The sequence below is a fragment of the Ascaphus truei genome, chromosome 15 (genome assembly GCF_040206685.1).
Source record: "Ascaphus truei isolate aAscTru1 chromosome 15, aAscTru1.hap1, whole genome shotgun sequence".
Lineage (NCBI taxonomy): Eukaryota > Metazoa > Chordata > Amphibia > Anura > Ascaphidae > Ascaphus > Ascaphus truei.
The window spans coordinates 43099231-43124615 of NC_134497.1; the positions used below are offsets into that span (position 1 = coordinate 43099231).

The following is a 25385-nucleotide window of genomic DNA, read 5'->3' on the forward strand; positions in this document are numbered from 1 at the left end:
GTGTTTGTTTATTGTACGTATTACAGCCTCAGGGGTTATGTTATATCCAGGTTACCTCCTTCATATCAACATTGGCCAAATGGGAGAAACTGAAGCAGCTTTAATGAGATATATTAAGGACCAAGAGGACTATACACATCTAAATGCAGCAGAAACTATCTTTCCCTAGCACAGAGCCTGGGAAATGTTACTGTCTTGTTTCTAATCTACTCAGTATGTGACACATGATCCGTTTTGAAGTCTAAAAACTACAACTCCCATGATCCCCTTAGTGTGAGCATGCGCAGTAGGACACAGAGCTGTGACCTGGATGTAGTCAGTGTCTCCACTTCCGGGAAAGTGAACCTGAGACTGCAGCAGGGAGAGATCACAGCTCAATGCCGAGGGGTAGGTGTTCATGTGTAGGTACACACACACACATATTATACATAAAAGGAACAAAGAGTAGCGCTAACAGTGTAAAAGTGATGTGATAGACAACCAATAAGTGTGTGTGTGTGTCTCCCTCCTAATAGAGGTAAATGAGAATTTTAATCCTAATAGAGATATCAGTATTGTATCTGGTAGTGTTAGGACCTGTGAACAGGGTCTGCCTTGTTGTGGCTCGCAGGCATACAATGCTTTGGCCAAAGGGTTAAACGAAATGACACTTGTTCAAGAGAATATCTAAGTATTTTACTGTGTACTTTTGTCATGTTGGATGTAGCATTGGGCTTCTCTGTCGCTTGATGTATACATTTGCCACGTTCATTAGCTCTCCTTTTTGGCACTTATATACATATATATTTTTTGTGGGGGCTCAGGGGTTCCCAAAAAGAGCTTGCTGTGTGTGTGTGTATATATATCACACCCACACCCCTTATATCAGCACTCTAGTATATCCAAAAAATACAAAATGTATTAAAGCAATGTCACAAATATAAACATATAATAAAATTCCTGAGGTCTAAAGATACCCAAATACCTGTCCTGACTGTCAGCTGCAAAATTAGCTGTTTTAACCTAATAGGTGAAAAAGGTGAAAATGATCACCTTTCACCTAACCCCTATTCCACAGGCCGGTGTTATAGCAGCCTAGGTAAAACAAGACATTCCTTGACAATACCGTACATCATAAAGGCACAGTAATAGGATAGCTGTAACCTATAAACAATGTACTCAAATAAGGGGGAAAGGGAGTAAGGATAAGCACAGATAGTGCCCTGATATGATATAATCTGAGAAACAGGGTCTCAAATTAATAGGTATTACTAATAGTTCATCAATAATGACACAGTCCGTCCAGCATTAGTGTGCATTCAATCCAGATACTAATAGAAACAAGTCCAGAGGTTTAGAGCAGTTTGCCACTCAATAAACATAGGCATCTGTTGTTACACACTAAAAGGCGCTGAGACATCAATGAAAAACACACCTCCTCTGAACTCATGGATACCAGGGCTGGCAGACGAGTAGCAGAGCAGCACAGCAGTAAACAGCACTACACAGACAAGACACTGAGGCATCAGTGAAGAAAAAACTCCTCCCTAGACGCACGGTTACCGGAGCTTGGAAACAAGCAACAGGGCAGCATAGCAATAGGCAGCACTGCACGCAGCTCAGCAACATAGTAGAGCCACAAATCCAGTTGGTCTTTTGCGTGACTTGTAACGCCAAGGCAGGACAACACAGTCAGGCAGGGGGTACCCCAGGAAGCAGGTTATGTTTTGTTACATATTTAAGCCGGATTGGCCAAACATTGCTCCAATCAGGAGTTGGTGGGCGGAGAATCTAAGCAGCTAGACAGAGTTCCATAGGTTAGTCTGAATAGCAGGGAGGAGACAAAAAACGTAATTAAAAACATTATATACAAATTTGCCCTTCCCCGAGACAGACACATTGTTAACAGATATGCAGAGCCTTCATATTTATAGGCAGTTAATTCAAATGCAAAGCCAGCAGTACAACTTCACACTGATGATACCCATTAAGGCTGAAACATGTCTGTGAATGGTTTCTTTGGCTTTGCATCTGCTTCCCATGCTGTGCTTTTAAAGCTGTGTTAACAGCGAGCATTAGCTTATATGGGCTCCATGTAACAATGGATTTTCAGACAAAAGGTGATACATTGTGTGCTCATTTGCATGTAATTTCCCAGAATCCATTGCTGCAGTGGAAGCACTGTATGCTGGGGATAATGGTGAAAGGCAGGGTTGCAGACCTGCATAAGACATGTGAATGTGCTCACAAGTGATCTTTTTATCTGCTATATGCAATATGGTATAGGTTTCTTGTTGCCTTTTTCACCCACCATAACTTAAAACGTGATATATATATATATATATATATATATATAATATATATATATATATATATATATATATATATATGTGTATGTATGTATGTATGTATTGTCCTGGAACAAGAATATCTATTTCTGCCCCCTCTGTTCACCCTCCCCCCTTCCTTGCAGCTTCTGCTTGTCAGTTCCTTATTTTCAGCTGCATGTATTTTGCTCAGAACACACACTGTGCCTGTGTGTTTTATACAATGTTGCCACCCATGCCTCTGTGCATATAGTCAGTGGGTTGCTATAGTAACCTCTGAGATTTTTCTCAGAATGGGCTATTCTGCCCTCCCCCCTGTCTTGCTGACAGTTAGTCTGTCCCTAGACTATTCCTGTTAACCAGATTCATCCCACACTTCGTTTTCATTCCTGACTCTGGCTGAGTGAGTACCCTTCTATCATACACTCCTCTTGGCAAGGCCATCTCCTTTTTACCTGCCCTTAACTACAAAGCACCTATAAAGAAGCACTCTCCCATCACTACATAACATCCACAAGTGGCTGTATATATTGACACATTTCCAATAAAGTGAAGAAAACATAGCAGGACTTGGTGTGCTTTGGAAAGAGGGCTGAGTTAAAGCTAACTGGAGCCATTCACACATCACACGTGACCCTGTTTCCAGGATAGTAAAAAGGAGGACCGTGTGCTTTTGGGTCACACACAGAAGCTGCTACTCACAGCCTTTATGCTAAGATACAGAGCAGTCTCTGCACACTGACAAGCAAGCAGCTTTACACTGCCAATACAGAGCCCAGCTTCTACAGCAGTACAAGCAAGCAGTGTACAAACAGTACAGAACAGTACAAACAGCCAATACAGAGCAGTCTCTGCACACCAGGACAAGCAATCAGCCTCACACACAAGGCATCAGCGCTGCAGTCAGATAGTGCACTATACACAGAACTTTGATTGCCCTTTCTGTTTTGAGTCCACCCTCTGCACAGTGAGCAGCTACCATGTAGACCACCCCTGCGCACGTCCCCACGGCTAGCGCCACCAAGTGCACGCCACAGGACATCTGCCAGGACACAGGTCAGAGCCATCGGACACCTGTGAGTACAGCTACCAGTACGCTGAATGCTGCAGGACGCCGATCGCATCATCTGAGACAGTCGCCCATCGCTGAAGCAGGTAACAGACCACATGCAACATGTACTGGCTAAAGGCCTACACACACCTGCAGCATGGCAGAACTCAGATCCTCACCAGACACCACGCAGGAGAGTGACCACTCAGAAACAGAAACCGCTGCACAACTGCAAACGGCGCAGGGAGGTGCAAGGCCTAAATGGACAGTCACACTGACACAAGAAGCGCGCGAAAAGCATGAATCTGACGTAGACGCACACCGCGAAAGGTTAGAGAAGACCTGGGAGGACACTGGTCGTGAAATATGTAACGTTGCAAGTACTAGCGATCAGTAGAAACAGATTAGGCAAGCTATAGCCCAATTGAGGTAAAGTCACAAACGCTACCAAATGCTGTCACAAACATATCTCGCCTACCTGAAAAGAATCAACACGGAAGAAAGCCTCCGCAAATGTGACCAGCAGGAGGCAACTGACCAGGAGTGCGACGACTTCGTGCAGACCACTATCACTGAGGCCAAAAACCAGAGAAAAGACCTTTTGCTGGAAACTGCATCACAGCGCTCCAGCACATCCAGACATTCATCAAGGTCAGCAAAATCTGTGCAATCTAATGTGTCCAGCGCAAGCGTAAAGGCCACCCAGGCGCGAGCCAACGCAGAGGCCACACGGGCAAGGGCCGCATATGCTCAGAAAGAGGCAGCCATGAAACTCGAATGGGCCCGTATAGAGGAGGACGTTAACCTAGAGGCCCTAAATCAAGAGAGGGAAGCTGCTGCTGCTGCCGCCATAGCCCAAGCCAAAGTACTAGAATCGGCCATGAGATAGGATGGCAGGGAGCAAACGTACAGTCGGATAGCCTCAGAGTATCCAGTCCAACACACTAAAGACTATGTGAGGTGCCTCTTCAGTGTAAATACCAGCGCACCATCTCAATACGACGAGGGTGACACCACAGACACCGAAGACTTGCTAGGTCCACTTGGAGAAGACGCATTTCCTTCAAGGGTACACGCTATCTGGGATAGCCACAGCCGCAACAGTGATCCACACGCCAGCGCGCACACTGATGCACTCAACAAGCTCGCAATCCAAACATACAAAATAAGTGTCCCCGGCGCTAGTGCCTAAAGTGTCCAAAATACCATATTCCAAAAGACAGTCCTGTGATATGAGACAGTCCAGGTGGATGGCTAGAACAACCAAGAGAGTTCCAGTATCATCCCTGATGAAGTATATCCTATATACGAAACTGAATGAGGGTGCATTCCTAACATCACCCACTGAGGTTAAATTTGTATTTTGCCATTATTCGCTGTTATACGGGACTTTCTCCGGTTGCATTTCCGGCTACTTCTACTGGTGACCTGCTAAAGACGTGACTTGTGTCACTCCGTTGGCGCCGCTTGATGACGTCACTTGCGTGCGGTTCCTGACCCGACGCCGAGGAACTGGCGGGAAAGCCCTTCTCTCCGTGGCGGTGGTGACCGCGCTTGTACCCTGTGGCTAAGGGTCTCGATCCATTCGAGCGGAGGACTCGAAAAGACCATCATACGGAAGTGCAGGAGGAGAATTGATCCTGGTGACCGATATCATCATATCCACGGTTGCAGAGCACAGAGTGGTAACATGTCCCTAACATGTCATGCTAATTATACAGTTATTTGATGTACGTGCAATACTCACCTGTTTTACTAATACAATATTTTATTTACTACACCATGAGGTTTTTTGCGCTGTTTCTCTTTTTGTTTTTGTACTAGTTTCGGTTTGTGGAGCCATACCACAAGCCCAGCAGCACAACCTTTTCCATTGTAACAGGTTTCAATTGTTATTTGCATTTATTTTTATGCACTAATTGAGCACAATATTCACAATTTATGAGCGCAGATCACTTTTTTTTGTTCACTTTACCCCCAGGGACAACCTGAGAGGGCTATTCGGATGTATGCAATCATCGACGAGCAAAGTAACAGATCATTGGCGAAGACGGAATTCTTCAACTTATTCAACGCACAAGACAATGCCCCCCCCTACACCCTCAGAACTTGTGCCGGGTCAACTGAGACAACAGGGAGAAGAGAAAATGGCTACATCATACGCTCAGTGGACAACAGAGTGAAGATAGCTCTCCCTACACTCATCGAGTGCAGTCACCTAGCTGCAAACAGGGACGAGATTCCAACACCCGATGTGGCACGCCATCACCCACACCTCAGAGGGCTAGCTAACTACATCCCGCTGGTAGAACAAGGCGCCAAGATCTTGCTGCTTCTCGGTAGGGACATCCTGAGGGTACACAAAGTCCGCAAACAGCGCAACGGACCCCACAACGCCCCATTCACCCAAAGACTTGACCTAGGATGGGTGATAGTGGACAATGTGTGCATTGACAAAGGGCACGAACCAGACTATGTTGACGCCCGCAGAACAGTACTAACAGAATGTGGACACACATCTCTCTCCGACCCATGTCTTGGCCATATCAAAACGACAGGAAGGCCAAGCAAAGAGAAGAGACAAGGTCACACCCCTGAGAACAACAACAACATCTTCGCATCAGGGGAATGTGACAATGGCCTAGGATGCTCAGCAGTCCAGATCACTAAGGATGATGAGTCGACTCCACCGAAAAAAGAAAGTAACCTCCTGAAGGTGACCGACAAAAGGATCGTCCGAAGGAAAAGAAACAATCGGACAGTCCTCCTGCGAGCAATGGCACGGCGAAGACGTACAGTCATTCCTCTCCGCAGAATACCAAGTGGCAAAGCAGCCAACCGCCACAGCTAAAATAGCCACAAAAGATTGTGCCCTGCAGGTGAAACTACAGGGGCAAAAAGACTTTTCTTTCACACATCTAAAAAGAGACAGTCGCAGAGACATTTCACAAAGGGATTTACATGGGCAAAAGAGACACACAAAGCCACACACGCACACAGACAGACACACACAGGCAGTCACACTCACAGACACACAGACACACTCACTCACAGACACACACACTCACTGGGTGGGTATTCATTGGAAGGGAGGGGGCCCACCTGTGCAGCAGTTCATCTAGCCGGGCCGGAGGTCAGGCAGCCGGGCGAGAGGTGTCTCATGCTCCTCAGCTACTTTACCCTGCGTGACGTCACGAGCGTCATGTTGGCATGGCAATGTGGCGTCTGATGCAGCGCAGCCATTGCAGTAGGAGAAGGAGCCAAATAATGGGATCATATAGCGCAAGCAGGGAAAATTGCGTGCGCTGCTTGGGCGGCCATTAGGAGGTCGCCACGGGGTCAAATTCAGTCGTCCGGAGCGTGCGGGCGACCGGATATGTCGAACACTGTGTGTGTGTGTGTATGGCAGTGGCGGGGATCTCTCTCACTGTACCGCCCTTTATAGAGGGGTGGAGATCGAAGAGAAGGGAGGAGAGGGAAGACTGCAGCAGAGAGAGGAAAGGAGAGATCAGGGAACACATCGCCTGCATCTGTAATGCTGGGAGGTGGTGGGGGAGGTGTGTGCACACACACGTACATATATGCAGTCCGTTCCTGACTATTGAGGCAATCACATCCAATAGGAACCTGTGTCACTGGGTGAAGAGTTGCCTGAGGACACTCCAGACGGTAACACCACAAACAGGAAAGAGGAGTGACGTCATCCCAGAGCATTGCCAGCAGAGCAGCGGAGGTTCGGAGCATGAGTTGTACTCATACAATGCCTGTAACACTTGGATTTTTGTGAGTTTTGAATAGTCTTGCCCAAATTTTATTAAATTTTATATACGTTATCACACGAGGATTTTTCTTCTCTTTTTTTGGTTAGGTTATGTCAAGGGAGGTTGTTGTGCCCAGGAAGAAAGCTGCCAGTATCCGGTGAAACAGTTTTGTTTCACATCACAGTTCACATTATTGTTTTTTTAAATATATTCATATGGACATTTTTCTTTTACACCATTTTTTATTTTATATTATTATTTAATATTTGTATCCATTGGCATTGTATATGTTAGATCAGGGGGGCTCAAACTTTTTCCCCTCACTCCCGCGCCCCGCCCCCCAACCCCAACTTACCGGCGTAATGACGTCACGTTGCCATAGCAATGTGACGTCACATGGCCTCGCAGCGTCATTATGACGCCGCATTGCCATGGCGACGCAGGGAGGAAGCCGCCGGAGCCACGGTAAGTTAGGTTTACAGAGGCCCTGCAGCTCCCCCGGCACTTAATTTAAGTGCCTTCGGGAAGCGCGCGGGGCCTCTATAAACCCCGCGCCCCCCCGTCGGCAGTCTCGGCCCCCCCTGGGGGTCGCGCCCCCCAGTTTGCGCACCGCTGTGTTAGATCATCATATGAATACTATAATTTGCATATGTTTAATACTAGGTAGTATTGTGAGTAGTACCAACAATTAGATTTATTCTGGTGTTTGTATAAAATACACATAATTAATTACAATCTGGTATTTGCTCAGCACAACTAGGCGCGATCTCTTTATTTTCTACATACATACATACACACACACACACACACATTTTGTCTGCTGCCATTTTCCTGCATCTTGCTCCAGACACCGCGTTGCCATGACACACACATACCCACCCACTTAAGTGTGTGACTACACCCCCCTCCCTGTCCAGGCGCACACACAGACGCACACACAATACTGCGACAGGGAGATGCTGCTGCTGGAGAAGCCACATGTGACAGGACCAGGGCTCGGAAGCGAGCACACGTCAGTGTAACACATATGAATAAAAATATGTTCCTCTGACTGCGTTACAAAGTGATTTAGTGACCCCTCGAGACGAATCTTCGCCGATCGATCGGCAACTAAGCTAATCACTTGTCAGTGTTTGGATTACATTGATGTGCATGCGGAAGGGGACATTTTGAAGTGAAACTTCTTTAGCGGCATATACCACAGAAACATATGCCTGGCAGTAAATTGCCTTGAAGGTGACGGCATTGCAGGAAGGGACGCCACTGCTGGCAGAAGAAGCCATCAGCGACATCAGTGTTGCCAGCTCCCAGCAGTTACTGGAGAGGACGCATGAACAACCACATCACGCGGCAGTGTGTATCAGTGTATCTCCTGCTCTTCGGATGGCTCTCCTGTCGCCAGACACACTGACTGACGTGCGCGCGCACACACTGACTGAGACACACACACAGTGCGCACACAGACACACTGACGTGCGCACACACAGTGATAAAAACACACAGTGACTCAAACACAGTGACGCGCACACACACAATACAGACTGCCGTGCGCACACTTACTGAAGCGGACATGCACAGTGACAGATGCGCATACACAGTGATACACACATGTAGATACAAGGAAAACCAAAAAGGTTCACCAATCCGGCGCTCAAAGAGTCAATAAGGTTGCTGAATCCTGCTCATGTGATAAATGTATGTAAATAGGGCCACGGCTAATCTTCAATGTAGACTTGTGAAAGTAAGCAGTCTCTCTTAACAATTGGCTCTCACCAGAGCTCTAGTATTATTGAGAATAGAGTGACTCACGGTTTGTGAAGAAAATGCTGCTGGGCCCATAAATGTTGTACTCCTCCGTCGAGCAGGTACACCGCGATCCACCAGGTGAGTCCTCCATCCCGGTGAATGATCTATGACCAGCGGTGCCTGAACTGATCAGCTGATGTAGCAACCCGGCGTGCTACAGGAAGCAACCTGAATACAATGATACTCCTCCCACAGGAGAAAGAGACTGTTTTGTCAAAGCGCTTCAGCGTGAAATGCATCAGAGGATCCGCCAGAACTACACCACTATGCTCCAATAAAAAAAATTCTAGTCACCATTTCAGCCTTTGCAATTTTTCTATTTGGCGGTGCATCGTTTCTTTCTCCTGTGGGAGGAGTATCATTGTATCCAGTGATACACACACTGACGCGCACATGCACAGGGTTACACACATCCACTGATGTGCGCACACGCATGCTGACTGATGATGCACAGCCATACACACACACAGTGACGCACACTCACACACACTGTCACGGGAGACCAGGCAGTTTATACCTTTTTATACCAGTACCATTCATTGAGCAAAACAGGTAATGAAATAGATTTTTGTTTATTCACTAAAATAGGCATACACACAGTGGAACACAAACTACAGGCAAAAAGACACACTTACTTGGTAACTGGTGTAAAATAAAACCTAGATTTTCCTAGTTGCTGGGAATCCTAAATAAGTATTTTCCCCTGACCGGGACTTCGCCCGCAATGTCCTGGAACTGAAATCCGCCTGCAGTTCCAGACGCCACCGCTCCCCTCTCTCTACCCCCGCACCTGGCACACATGATCTTCTCCTCTTCGGCCAGGAGATGTGCTGTCTCCCCGCAGCTCCGCCGGAGGGAGGAAAGCTGGAGCACACCCTCCACCCCAGCGCCACATTTGGAGGACACAAACACACACAGTGATACAAACACACAGTGCGCTTACTGACTCGCACACAGACACACAGTGATATATACACTGACTCACGCAGTGATGCACACAGGGTGACGTACACACACTAACTATTGCGCACACACAGTGACACAGTGATACACACATACACAGGCGTGCACAGTAATGCACACCCACAAACACGAGGAATTCACAGTTAATATAAATAAAGTGCAAATATAACACACTTACTTTAGAAAGTCAAACTTCTTTGCGTTTTGGCACTGAAATTGTGTTTTTTGATTTTTAATTAAAAACATCACATCACAAATACAATTTCCGTGACAAAACACAAAGAAGTTTCCCTTAAAATACGCGGGGTCGGCACACACTTTTTTTTTATAACTGCTGCTTTAAATCCAACCTAGAGGCGGGAAAATGTGAAATCTCTTGGAGTACACGACTTCCATGAAAAGGATGAAATCACAATTTAACCCTTTGGGTGCCCTTGTGATGTAGCTGCTATGTTACCGCGTCTGACCCCATGATGTAATAGCTACATCATTGTAATCCTGCTCGTTTTCCTAGGGGAGATGTAATTCTGTGCTCCTGTGCAGGGCAGGATGGATCAATCACAACGTGGGATAAAAGGGAGGGGGTCTCCCCGTCCGTCCTGTCATCAGTAGGGAGCGATCACGTGACCCCTCCGGCACTCAAAGGGTTAAAATAACTGTTTTACTTATTTGTGTATTGTGAAAGAAATCCTGTTCTGTATTTCTCCTGGAACATTTGTGTGTTTGACTAATGAGGGCATTATAATTACTTTGTTTTGTATGGAAATGTTATGTTTGTTTGCTAAATGGGGTTTTTAACATGACAATTGGCAACATTTTACCTATTTAATATGCCATTGTTGTTGGTTCACGTTCTTCCTAGGAGGGACTGTCCCTTTAAATACCATTTTCCTACTCTGCTTCAGTTTAAATAAAACCAGAGACAGAACATAAAACACAGACAAAGCTCAGTTTTTAGCACATCCAGTTAGACTCATACACGGTACAGTGCCTAAATATATATGTATAAATATCTAATAAGTAAAATGGTCTTTTAGTTTGACATTTTTGGCCAAAATTGTTGTTAGCCCCTGAGCCAACGCCAAGGCAGACCACATATCAGGGGTCCCTAACGCTAATATAAATTCTTAATAACCTGTGTAATAACAGGAAGAATGCTTTATAGTAAATCTGTCAATATTAGTTGCAAAGTTCTGAGTCTGACTGAAGCTTTTATTAACCTGTACATTACCAGGAAAAGCACTCTGTATTAGAGATGTCACAGCCAAACTGCAAGCAGGCAAGTTCCCCTGAGTGGAAGATGCTATGGAGTGAGCCCATAACCATTTAAATGTGGGAGGGGGTGAGCTTCAATTAGGAAGGAGGTTGCCACCCTCCAATCAGCCATGACTAGCTGGACAAGAATTGTAAAACATACTGGACACCTAACAAGCTCCTATTGAACCCCCAAAATGACCACAACATATATATAAGCATATGAGTGTCACAGAGGAGTGCTACTGAGCATGGCAATATATATTTTAAAACCAGAGACAGAACATAAAACACAGACAAAGCTCAGTTTTTAGCACATCCAGTTAGACTCATACACGGTACAGTGCCTAAATATATATGTATAAATATCTAATAAGTAAAATGGTCTTTTAGTTTGACATTTTTGGCCAAAATTGTTGTAAGCCCCTGAGCCAACGCCAAGGCAGACCACATATCAGGGGTCCCTAACGCTAATATAAATTCTTAATAACCTGTGTAATAACAGGAAGAATGATTTATAGTAAATCTGTCAATATTAGTTGCAAAGTTCTGAGTCTGACTGAAGCTTTTATTAACCTGTACATTACCAGGAAAAGCACTCTGTATTAGAGATGTCACAGCCAAACTGCAAGCAGGCAAGTTCCCCTGAGTGGAAGATGCTATGGAGTGAGCCCATAACCATTTAAATGTGGGAGGGGGTCTGTCTCTTAAATGTGGTCTGCCTTGGCGTTGGCTCAGGGGCTTACAACAATTTTGGCCAAAAATGTCAAACTAAAAGACCATTTTACTTATTAGATATTTATACATATATATTTAGGCACTGTACCGTGTATGAGTCTAACTGGATGTGCTAAAAACTGAGCTTTGTCTGTGTTTTATGTTCTGTCTCTGGTTTTAAAATATATATTGCCATGCTCAGTAGCACTCCTCTGTGACACTCATATGCTTATATATATGTTGTGGTCATTTTGGGGGTTCAATAGGAGCTTGTTAGGTGTCCAGTATGTTTTACAATTCTTGTCCAGCTAGTCATGGCTGATTGGAGGGTGGCAACCTCCTTCCTAATTGAAGCTCACCCCCTCCCACATTTAAATGGTTATGGGCTCACTCCATAGCATCTTCCACTCAGGGGAACTTGTCTGCTTGCAGTTTGGCTGTGACATCTCTAATACAGAGTGCTTTTCCTGGTAATGTACAGGTTAATAAAAGCTTCAGTCAGACTCAGAACTTTGCAACTAATATTGACAGATTTACTATAAATCATTCTTCCTGTTATTACACAGGTTATTAAGAATTTATATTAGCGTTAGGGACCCCTGATATGTGGTCTGCCTTGGCGTTGGCTCAGGGGCTTACAACAATTTTGGCCAAAAATGTCAAACTAAAAGACCATTTTACTTATTAGATATTTATACATATATATTTAGGCACTGTACCGTGTATGAGTCTAACTGGATGTGCTAAAAACTGAGCTTTGTCTGTGTTTTATGTTCTGTCTCTGGTTTTAAAATATATATTGCCATGCTCAGTAGCACTCCTCTGTGACACTCATATGCTTATATATATGTTGTGGTCATTTTGGGGGTTCAATAGGAGCTTGTTAGGTGTCCAGTATGTTTTTCAGTTTAAATAAATCCTGAGATTACAAACCCATAAGAGTTTGTACAATCAGCCTTTTCTCCTTGCTAGCTATCCTAAGCACTCCTTTTCCTCTCACCCCACAAGTCTTTCCCCGTCTTAGGAACGCAGGGACACACTTTTCAAAGCTTTATTTAACCAGAGACAGCTGTTGACATTATGGATAACTTTGGTTGCTGCCACCCCCACTACTTTACGTACAGTAGTTTACTGGGCAGCTATTGCCAAATCTATTTTCTTCAGACTATTACTCTGTGACCATTACCACCACTTACTGTCTTTCCAATTCCTTTCAAGAAGAAAGAAAAGACAAGTCACGTTATTATTAACAACGTGTATCTTTTTTCAGCTCTTCCTTTATAAAATAGACATTACTTTGAGACCTCACTAACTGTCCCAATTTTAGGTTTGTAAATTGAGGGAGAAACGAGGAAGAACAGAACCTTGTGGCGTTGCAGGACCACAGGGAAATCTACTACAGAACCTGCACAGACCTCCCACCACACGCAGAGCTCCTGGTCTGGTATGGAGATGAATATGGGAAAGAGCTTGGTATCACCTGGGGTACGCTGCAGAAAAGTAACGCGCCAGCACTAGGTAATCAGGAATATGTGTGTTGTGTGGTTTTTACATCTCTAGTGTCTTAGTGAAGTTAAATTGCAAATATTGATAGATCTGCATACACCATTACGGATCAACTAGAACTTAATATCACTAAACATGACTTGAGTCAAAGGGTCGAATACATGAAGCTGCGGTAACACAAAATGCTGTATTACCACCTATATAAAAGTGTCTTATTATCGTCAATGAATCAGCGTTGCAGCGCCAAAAATAAAGCACTATTTATCGGACCCGTGAAAAGCTTCAAATCTGATACACAACAGTCATAATGCCGCATTTTCACGTAAAAACTGCCATACAGCAAGTTACGATATTTATCGGAACGGGATGAACGGCAGAAATACCGCAAATATTTTATCACCTACTCCAGGCTGGCGTTAGCCCTGTCTTTCCTGTGTATATAATGGCCATAAAACTGCATATTATATACATAGGCAAGATAAGCTAAACCAACATGGAATAGTTGATAAAATAGTTATTAAAATACATTACAGTACATATTAACCCCTTAGTAGTTCACTGGTCAACTAGTCATTGGTTTTCATGACTAGCTGACCACAAAGGGGATAATATACACATTACACTACTTAACCCCCTTTGCAACCTTAGTCTCTAGTATTGCATGGTTAGTTCTTGGTTTGTCCCGCAGGCATAAACAAAACACTATGACTCAGATATATCAAATTCTGTTAAAGTGGAGGTAATATCGCAGCCGGGGAAATAATAAATTATTGGGTGTTATTACCACAATTTTAAGGTGGTATATATCACGATTGTGGTAATAATTTACTGGGTGCGACATTTGGGCCAATCTCGCGATATGGGAATTAACGCGACCATTAATGTGTAAATACCGCATTGGGTTAATATTTCTATCATTGGCTTCTGTAATGTCTATTATTACAGAAACCTATGATCAAAATAAAGAAAAAATGGGGAATAAACCCCAAATCCGGATGCTGCAACTAAAGCAGATACTCCTTTTAATCCATAGTACACAGAGAGAGAATCAAATGAAGCATGGATAAAAGCAATTAGTCCACTGTAAATGATCCAAGCGTGACCAGACTCACTCGGGGTGGTGGACTATAACGCAGAAACACTGGTAGAAGTATAAAAGGTCACGCAAAAATCGTGACCCAGAATAAGTCACAGAATCCAGTAACTGATGTCCTCTCTTACACCCTGCGTCTCACGCTACATAAATCAGCTGGCAAGTACTCACAATATGATGATTGAATGGCCGGGTGATGCTGATATAGAAACAGCGTTGCTCCAAGCTCAGGTTGTCTCGGCGTGCTCCTGCCAATAGCTTTAGTATAGAAGAGGAAAAACACAGTCTAGGCAGTCACTGCTCTCCATAAGCAATCCAAGCGCAATTAGTAAAAGAAAAAAGCTTTATTTAATAAAAAATAGAAATCAGTAGAGGGTAGAAAAAACCTCTTACGCGTTTCGTCCTGACAAAAGGACTTTATCAAAGAGTACAAAAAACTTTTCACACAGCTGATCTCTATATAGGCAACTAGCTGAGAGACCCAGCATTGCCTGTGAGTTAAATTTCCCGCTAGGAAAGGGGGGGGGGGAGAGGGGGGACAATGGACAGGAGGAGGGGAGGGGGGGACAGTGGACAGGAGGGTGGGGGGGCAGTGGACAGGAGGGGGGGGAGACAATGGACAGGAGGGGGGAGAGACAGTGGACAGGAGGGGGGGAGACAGTGGACAGGAGGGGACGGGACAGGAGGGGACAGTGGACAGGAGGGGACAGTGGACAGGAGGGGACGGGGAAAGTGGACAGGAGGGGACAGTAGACAGGAGGGGACGGGACAGTGGACAGGAGGGGGACGGGACAGTGGACAGGAGGGGGACGGGACAGTGGACAGGAGGGGGACGGGACAGTGGACAGGAGGGGGACGGGACAGTGGACAGGAGGGGGACGGGACAGTGGACAGGAGGGGGTGGTGACAGTGGACAGGAGTGGGGTGACAGTGGACAGGAGGGGGGGTGACAGTGGACAGGAGGGGGGGTGACAGTGGACAGGAGGGGGGTGACAGTGGACAGGAGGGGGGGGACAGTGGACAGGAGGGGGAGTGTACAGGAGGGGGAGTGGACAGTCGACAGGAGGGGGAGGGGACAGTGGACAGGAGGGGGGGTGAAAGTGGACAGGAGGAGGGGGGACAGTGGACAGGAGAGGTGGACAGTCGACAGGAGGGGGGCAGTAGACAGGAGGGGGGCTGGGTTGCTTAAAATTTCCGGGTCCCTCCTCTCCACTCCCCCTGTATGTTTCTCGGCTCCTCCCTCTCTCTACGCTCCTGACCTCCCCCCCCCCGTAGCTCCGGTCCCCACCCTACAGTGCCTGACACACACACAGTGTCCCACACAGTGTCACACACACACACACACACAGTGTCACACACACACACAGTGTCACACACACACAGTGTCCCCCCCCACACACACACACACAGTGTCCCACACACACACACAGTGTCCCACACACACAGCGTCACACACACACACACACACACACACACACACACACACACACACACACACACACACACACACACACACACACAGTGTCACACACAAACACACACACAGTGTCACACACACACACACACACACACACACACAGTGTCACACACACACACACACACACACACACACACACACACACACACACACACACACACACACACACACACACACACACAGTGTCACACACACAGTGTCACACATAGTGTCACACACACACACACACACACACACACACACACACACACACACACACACACACACACACACACACACACACACACACACACAGTGTCACAAACACAGTGTCCCACACACACACAGTGTTACACACACACACACACACACACACACAGTGACACACACACACACACACAGTGACACACACACACACACACAGTGACACACACACACACACACAGTGACACACACACACACGTCACCTCTCGTTCCGGCCGCTGCCATCTTAGTTACTCCGCGAGGGAGGAAGGGGGTCCTTCCAGCCGCCGCCATCTTAGGTGCCACTTGTCAGCTGCCTGTCCCCCCGCCGGGGAGGGGGGGGAGGTGAGTGGAGCATCAGGGGGGGAGGTGATTGGAGCATCGGGGGGGAGGTGATTGGAGCATCGGGGGGAGGTGAGTGGAGCATCGGGGGGGAGGTGAGTGGAGCATGGGGGGGAGGTGAGTGGAGCATCGGGGGGGAGGTGAGTGGAGCATCGAGGGGCGGGAGGTGAGTGGAGCATTGGGGGAGAGGTGAGTGGAGCATCGGGGGGGAGGTGAGTGGAGCATCGGGGGGGAGGTGAGTGGAGCATCGGGGGGAGGTGAGTGGAGCATCGGGGGGGAGGTGAGTGGAGCATCGCGGGGGAGGTTAGTGGAGCATCGGGGGTGAAGTGAGTGGAGCATCGGGGAGGGAGGGGGGGAAGGTGAGTGGAGCATCGGGGAGGGAGGGGGGGGAAGGTGAGTGGAGCATCGGGGAGGGAGGGGGGGAAGGTGAGTGGAGCATCGGGGAGGGAGGGGGGGAAGGTGAGTGGAGAATTGGGGAGGGAGGGGGGAAGGTGAGTGGAGCATCGGGCAGGGAGGGGGTTAGGTGAGTGGAGCATCGGGGAGGGAGGGGGGGAGGTGAGTGGAGCATCGGGGAGGGAGGGGGGGGAAGGTGAGTGGAGCATCGGGGAGGAAGGGGGGGGAAGGTGAGTGGAGCATCGGGGAGGGAGGGGGGGGAAGGTGAGTGGAGAATTGGGGAGGGAGGGGGGAAGGTGAGTGGAGCATCGGGCAGGGAGGGGGTTAGGTGAGTGGAGCATCGGGGAGGGAGGGGGGGAGGTAAGTGGAGCATCGGGGAGGGTGGTGGAGGTGAGTGGAGCATCGGGAGGGAGGGGGGGAGGTGAGTGGAGCATGGGGGGGTGAGTGGAGTATCGGGGAGGGGGGGGTGAGTGGAGCATTGGGGAGGTGTGTGTGTGTGTGTGTGTGTGTGTGTGTGTGTGTGTGTGTGTGTGTGTGTGTGTGTGTTGGCCCGTCACTCCGCCTCAGGCCAATGAGAGGTGTGCGGGGGCGGGCGGCCCAAGGGAGCAATTTCATTGGCCTGTCCCAAGGTCCAATGAGATTGCCGCTAGGGACACAGGGAGGGACACAGGGAGACACATACAGACACGGACACTTTCAGAAATATATAGTAAGATGACACGACCTGATAGGATAAAGACAAAACGTATGCATGCAGCACATCTGATGGATAATGAGTTAATCAAAAGACTAGTGCTGCAGTGACTTGTCGTGCACACCCATACAGAGACTGCTATGTGTAACAGACGTACAATGTTGCTTAAAGAAACATAATATACAAATATAAGATATTGTAATCAAACAATTTAAAAACACAAAAAGTATATATACAAACAGATACTAAAATAAACTTACATGACGTCAAAGACTAAAGACAAAATGAATGGAAAAATAATTAATTATAACTTTAAATTAATGAGACATAAGAAATAATAACTAAATCAAATATGAATACTGTATAATATGATACACAGTCCCAAATATCTTAAAGCTGCAGTTCAGTCAATATCCTGCATGTGTGGTTTTTTTAATAAATCAGTTCTGTAGTAAGAAAAAATACTTTTAGCATTTTCTGTTTTTAAAAAAACAACTTTGAAAGACCAATTTTCTTGTATTATATTTTAACAGCCATTTGCTAAGGCACTGCCCCTTCATGTCCTGTCACAAGCTCTGGCACACCCCTCTGTCAGCCCTGCCCTCCCTCTGGCACTCAGTGCAGGATTGCTCATGAATATGCTCATGAGCTTCCACTGCCAGTCAAGCAGATTATAAACAAATGCCAGCTTTTAATATGTCACCAAATTTCGACCTATCAATACATGGAAAACGAATTGAGCTGCAGCTATACTGTTCTTTAGGTAATTAGAGATTGCACACATGAAACTATTGAAGTAAAAAAATAAATGTAAAAAAAAAAAAAAAAAGACTGAACTGCAGCTTTAAAGGTATTATTGATTCTGAAAGCATCTCACTGTCTCCAGTCATAAATGTATTCCATGCAGTTGGGTATATGATTATATTATATCATTATATGTATTTAATGCTTTACTAAGGCATATTGTGTGCATATATACTATCTCTTTGTTTTTGATTATGACCTCATTATTAACACATCAATTTGATTCTTTATTACATACATTGTTTGTATAACATGATATGTATATGTATATGTTGTTGATGATGATAATCTGGTCATTTTTTATTGCGTCTAATTTTAATTAATACCTGTGCTGTAGATGTGTGAGGATATACACCTGTTGCCTGTTCATTGGGCAACACACTCAGGTGTGGTGAATTACACAGACTATAACTGGGTGTCTTTTATGCAAGTGGATCACTCTTTGACAAAGGCCTTGCAGGCTGAAACGCGTCAGAGAATCCGCTTGCACCTTGTGCCAATAAACCTTTTTCACTGCCACATATCAGCCTTCAGTGATTCCTTGCGGCTGTGCGGCGTTTCACCTCCCTTCGGGAGGATCCATGTAGAGAAAGGTTAGTTGGGTACTTGCCGGATCCTGGGTTTCAAAGGGTAGCGTAGTTGAATCCGTAAGCCAATGGCCTGGGAAGTAGAGAGAGCCTCGTAGTGAGTGTCCGTTTGCCGAGTCCGAGGAGAAGAGATGTAGGCATAGTTGTGTGTCCGTTTGCCGAGTCTGAGGAGTAGAGAGAGAAGCGTAGTCGAGTCCGAAGCCAGGGGTCAAGATCCAGAGAGGGTACGTAGCCAGGCCAGGAACAAGAAGACTGGAAAATACAAGAGAGAGCCAAGCACAAAATCAGACAACACAAAGCTACAGATGATTATGCTGAGCACTGACTGAACCTGGGGACAGGAACTAAATGCAAAGCAAAGGCCAATGGGAGAAGGGGAGGAGCGGAGGTGCGTCCCCAGAGCTTCAGGGATAAGGAGAAGGACCAAGGGAGAGGATTAGGGGCGGTTGCGCTGCTTGAGCGCGGCGTCCCGCGATGGCTGGGGGCAGAGACAAGCGCAGGAAACTGTCTACAAGAAGCGCGGGACAGCGCGCGCCCTGTAATACTGTCGGGCTGGCGCGCGCGGCCCAAGCGGGACCCGGCTGATGCGGGGAAGGAGGAGGGAGCTGCTCACACCAGAGCAAGAGGGAAGACTGAGGCAGGGACGGCTGTGGGGACCGGGGTGAGTTAGGAGGGGGCACATAGTGCAGGATGTGCCCCCTTATCCCTTACAGTACCCCCCTCGAGGATCGGACTCCGGACGATCCTCCTAAGGCTTAAGGGGGAATCTCTGGTGGAATCGTCTAAGCAAGGCAGGGGCATGGAGTTGTTGGTGTGAAACCCAAGAACGCTCCTCTGGTCCGCATCCTTTCCAGTGGACCAGGAATTGAACTTTGCCTCCAGAGACTCGTGAGTCGATGATAGAGCGAATTTCGAACTCTTGTGGTCCTTGTACCGTGATTGGGGGAGGTCTGTAGGGATCATGAGGGAAACAAGAATTTTGGATAAAGGGTTTTAAGAGGAAGACATGGGATCTTCATGGAAAGCAGAAGAAGGAGACGCTACGCCACAAGGTTAACTTGTTCAAGAATGGAAAAGGGACCAAGGAACCTCGGAGCTAGTTTCGGGGTAGGCGTCTTCAGCCTGATATTCCTCTAGGACAACCAGACTTTATCTCCCGGTTTATACTTGCGCTCTTGTTGACGAAGACGGTCCGCCTGTTTCTTCTGTCTCTGGACTGATTCCTGTAGTATCCTCTGAATCCTTATCCAGAGTCTTGGAGGGTAGTTTGTGACAGGAGCTTTGTGACAGGCTATTAATAATACACAAAATATATATATATATATACCTGGGTTGAACTGGTACGAGACTTAGATATGATAAAATATAATTTATTCCTTGATAAAGGTGAACACACAAGATATACAAATAACAGGCAAAATATGGACACTTACTTAAAATGGAATGACGAAACAGTCACATCTGGACTGGCAGTTCATACAGCAATCTTCATAATCCCAAGACACGAAAGACATGACAGACCATACATGAAGACTTTGCATGAAGACATGAGGACATTTGAGTAAGGGGTTACTCTGACTTAAATACCATGTAAAACTCATATCTTAACCCTAGATGCCGAAAAGGCTAGAAAAAGTCTTTGAAGCAGATTTTGGGCTTCCATTGTTTAGTGTGAAGTATCACACTTAAACTAGTCAGTTCCTGGGCCCAGCATAAACAATTAGGCAATTTAGCCTTTGATCACCAGGCTATGTAAATTCTAGCAGGATATCCTTCCTGCTCATTACCATAACAGAGGGAGTCTGCAGTTTTCAGAACAGATTCAAAATCCCATATACACTGTAAATAACTTCATAACTTCAGTTCAGTATTACGTACTGGCACGCGAGCCATATTAATACATTCCAAAACGCATGACGCTCCCAATGAGACTAAATATTACCGTGTAATACTAAAATCAAGAGAGATATTAATATATGTCTCTTAGTACTGGCTAAACGTCATGTGTCTGTATTCATTATTTGCGCCTCAGTCCCCCGGTTACGCATATGTAACTTTTAGCATGTTCAGCCGAGGACATCTCATAATATTCTTATATTTAATAAGGTCACTCATTCTGATCTCTCCTTGGGTAACCGCACCCCTGGCCCCCATCAATAAATCTCTTTGAAGCAGGGACCCCTGGGTAGTGAACATTTGTCACCTGGTGCTATATTTCACACCCAATGCCCCCAGCCTGGGTCTAGCTGTCTCTACCAGCAATATACCCTTGGCCTGCAAATTAGGTATTAACATACTGTACACTAAAAACCCCTTCTGCTTTTCACACCCAACTTCAATCAAGCCTTTTGAAGCCCAGATTTTCTGAAAAGACACACCACAGTTGTATTTTCTTAAACTGTAGCTTATTACCCCCTTAAGCCCCAGTGTGTGTGTTGTGCAGACACTGGCCCAGAAACAATACATTTTTTACAGGGGAATAAGCATTTGGATATTGAAGCGAGGTAAAAACACATTACTGGACCTCAGTCCAGTTAACCCCTTGCTTCCCAGGTGAGGGTAGAGGGTGGCCAATTGGGGTGTAACCCCTTTAATCCCGTGCCAAATCCTCTCGATCGTCACATAGTTATCCTGCAATCTGCAGCGGGGACACCAGAGGTGGGGGAGGGAATGGGAAGACAGTTAGGGTGAAACCCAAAGTTTATGAAGAAGGGCGATTCTTGGGTGGATTAGTTCCTCAGGGAGTTAATATCGAACTTAGTCCATGGGAGTAACTCAGCCCAATTGTCCTGTGAATCTGAGCAGAAGCATCTTGGGTATTGTTCCAGGGATTGATTCATCCTCTCGGTTTGGCCATTAGTTTGTGGGTGGTACCCGGAAGAGAAATGCCCAACCTTTGAAAAAAAGAACGCCAGAATTTTGAGATGAATTGTGTGCCACGATCCGAAACTATGGAAAGAGGAATACCATGAATGCGAAAAATTTCCTTGACAAAGACGTCTGCGAGCGTGGCAGAATTGGGAAAAGCCTTGAGGGGAAGAAAGTGGCCCTGTTTTGAGAAATGATCCACAATGACTAGGATTGTAGTCATTCCATTAGAGGGGGGGGGGGTCCACAATGAAATCCATAGAGATGTGTGTCCAGGGACGCTCCAGGATAGGCAGAGGACATAGCAGACCAGAAGGCTTTTAACGGACAGATTTATTTTGGGCACAAACGGGACAGGAGGAAGTAAATTCACGAATGTCCTTCAACATCTTAGGCCACCAAAATGTCCGCCTAATCAAATCCGCTGCCCTTTTTATACCGGGGTGGCCCGCTGATCTAGAAGAATGACCCCACTCCAGAATCTTGTGACGGAATCGTGGGTCAGCATATAGGCAGCCATCAGGTATTTCCAGGCCTTCCAGGCCCCTCCCAGCAAAGAGATTAATTATTTAAATAAAATACTCTCTTTAATCAAACCTATGTGTAGTGTCTTTTCTATCCCTTGTATCTATTACTAACAACTCAGTGATTCTTCCCCAGGATGCTGCACTAGTGTCACGCTGCCAAGCCCGGGTGTGAGGGAGATTTATAGGGTCACATATACACTTCTGCCAAAACACAAGTACAAGATCTGTCATATCTTTTATTACACAAAACGGTATCTAGAAAGGTAAAAATAACATACATGGGATTCTGCTACAAATATCTCTCTAATTACAAACCAATTTGCAAATCATTCAGATTAGAGTCAAGCGAAAGAAAGGGTTAAGTATCTCATGTACAGTATATGCAGTGTAGGCTGTTCTGCAGCATTACATGCAGGGGGCAACGTTTAGGGGATATAAGTAATGCTGATCTCAGAGCTGACCGGCTGACCTGCTCTACCGGCTGACCGGCTGACCTGCTCTACCGGGTGACCTGCTCTACTGGCTGACCGGCTGACCGGCTGACCGGCTTCCCTTCTTTCAGCTAAATGACCTGAATTGTGGCCCCTGTATCTCCCAATTAAAGCTGCAGTTCAGGCAATATCCTGCATGTGTGGTTTTTTTTAATAAATCAGTTCTGTATTAAGAAAAAATACTTTTAGCATTTTCTGTTTTTAAAAAAACAACTTTGAAAGACCAATTTTCTTGTATTCTATTTTAACAGCCATTTGCTAAGGCACTGCCCCTTCATGTCCTGTCACAAGCCCTGGCACACCCCTTTGTCAGCCCTGCCCTTCCTCTAGCACATCAGTGCAGGAGTGCTCATGAATATTCATGAGCTTCCACTGACAGACTGAAGCAGAATATAAACAGATCCCTTCACTAATTATGTCACCAAATTTCAACCTATCAATACATGGAGAACGAATTGACTGGCAGCTATACAGTTCTTTAGGTAATTAGAGATTGCCCACATAAAACTATTGAAGTAAAAAAATAAATTAAAAAAAAAAAAAAAAGACTGAACTGCAGCTTTAAGTATATATGAATTTATGAAATGATCAAACAGAGAACTAATGTACCGATAGACATATAAAGAAATACCATATACACTGAACACTCCCCATGGGCAGCCTCAAGTGACACATAATGTTTGAGCTCCCAATCTATGTTAATACCTGAGGGGCGAAGAGTATTCAAGGTATATATCCAGTATATTTCTTGTTTATTTAATGTATTTTCCCTATCACCAACCCTTGGGTGACAGAGAATGTGTTCAATGGCAGAATATGAAAAATTCTCTATTCCGCCCATTGGGCACATAAAAAAGTGTCTAGCCACTGGATGTAAAACATATTTATTTTTTATCAATCATACTGTACATGTTCCACTATTTTGCACTTTAAAGGTCTCATAGTGCGACCTATATATTTTTTCTCGCATCCACAGCATAAAAGATATATCACAAAACTTGTGTTACAATTAAAAAACCTTTTGATATAAGTTTTTCTTCTAATCTCATTACTAAATATACATTTAATAGGATGAGCATATTTGCACATAGAACAATTACCACAGGCAAAAAAGTTAGGTGTGCCTTTAACCTGGGGATAACTTGAACGGGAATCAAACAGGCTAGGTGACAAATAAGAGGCAAGTGTCTTAGCTTTTCTATATATAAACCTCGGCCCCCCATGAACGTAACCAGAAATGTCCTTATCTAATGACAAAGTTTGCCAATGATTAAGAACTATGTCACGAATAGACATAGATTGTCGATTGTATGTGGTTATAAACAATGGACATTTATTGTCATCTTCTGAATATGGCCGGGTCTTACTCTTATGAAGCCCTAGTTTTCTCTTTTTAATAAGGGACTTCCTAGCAATTGAATCCACATAATCAAAGGCTTCTTGAATATCCGTATTGCTATAGCCTCTAGCCATAAATCTCTCTGCCATTTCTCTTGACTGAAGAAGAAACATGTCATTGTCATTGTCAGAGCATAATCTCTTTAACCTAATAAATTGAGCTTTAGGGATGCTTTTAACAAGTGGACATGGATGGCAACTTTGAGCACAAAGGAGAGTATTCCTAGAATTGGCTTTTCTGAAGATGTCAGTTTGAATGGTCATATCATTGTCAATGTACAGGAGCAAATCTAAATAGTTAACGTGATGTATATTGTGTTCAAAAGTGAATCTAATATTTAAATCATTCATATTAAGTTGATCCATAAATGAAATCAATGATTGTTCATCTCCATCCCACACCATTATAAGGTTATCAATATATCTCTTAAAAAATATAATATTAGTGCGAAATATATTATTGCTGTGATAAATAAATTGTGCTTCCCATAAACCCCTAAATAAATTTGCATATTACGGTGCAAAACTTGTGCCCATTGCTGTGCCTAACTTTTGTAAATAAAATTGTGCATCAAACAGAAAATAATTGTGCGTGAGTAAAAAAGTGGTAGATTCCAAAAGAAAAGTGCAATGTGAAACAGAAAGTTCCGCTAGATCCAAAAAATGAAGTATAGCTGAAAGTCCATGTTTGTGCTCTATAATAGAGTAAAGTGAGACCAAAGTGAGACCACCTATACTCTTTTTTCCGTATTAAGTCCTGTAAACTGACAATGAGATGTCACAATTTTATTTACAAAAGTTAGGCACAGCAATGGGCACGAGTTTTGCACCATCATATGCAAATATAATGGGTTTATGGGAAGCAAAATTTATTTATCACAACAATAATATATTTCGCACTAATATTATATTTTGTAAGAGATATATTGATGTGTGGGATGGAGATGAACAATCATTGATTTCATTTGTGGATCAACTTAATATGAAAGATTTAAATATTAGATTCACTTTTGAACACAATATACATCACGTTAACTATTTAGATTTGCTCCCGTACATTGACAATGATATGACCATTCAAACTGACATCTTCAGAAAAAACAATTCTAGGAATACTCTCCTTTG

At 45.1% G+C, this 25385-nt stretch overlaps 1 protein-coding gene across 2 annotated transcripts in view; it reads left to right on the top strand.

The window, feature by feature from the left end:
* The first annotated feature begins 325 nt into the window (after window positions 1-325).
* LOC142466874 (uncharacterized) overlaps window positions 326-25385 on the top strand; it is a 29688-nt gene continuing 4628 nt past the window's right edge. The window contains exons 1-2 of one of the 2 annotated variants that reach the window (XM_075572428.1): window positions 326-387; window positions 13186-13376. The gene's annotated coding sequence lies outside the window, so the exon portion shown is untranslated. Of the gene's footprint in view, window positions 402-13185; window positions 13377-25385 lie in introns of both variants that reach the window. The other variant, XM_075572429.1, reaches the window with a different exon arrangement.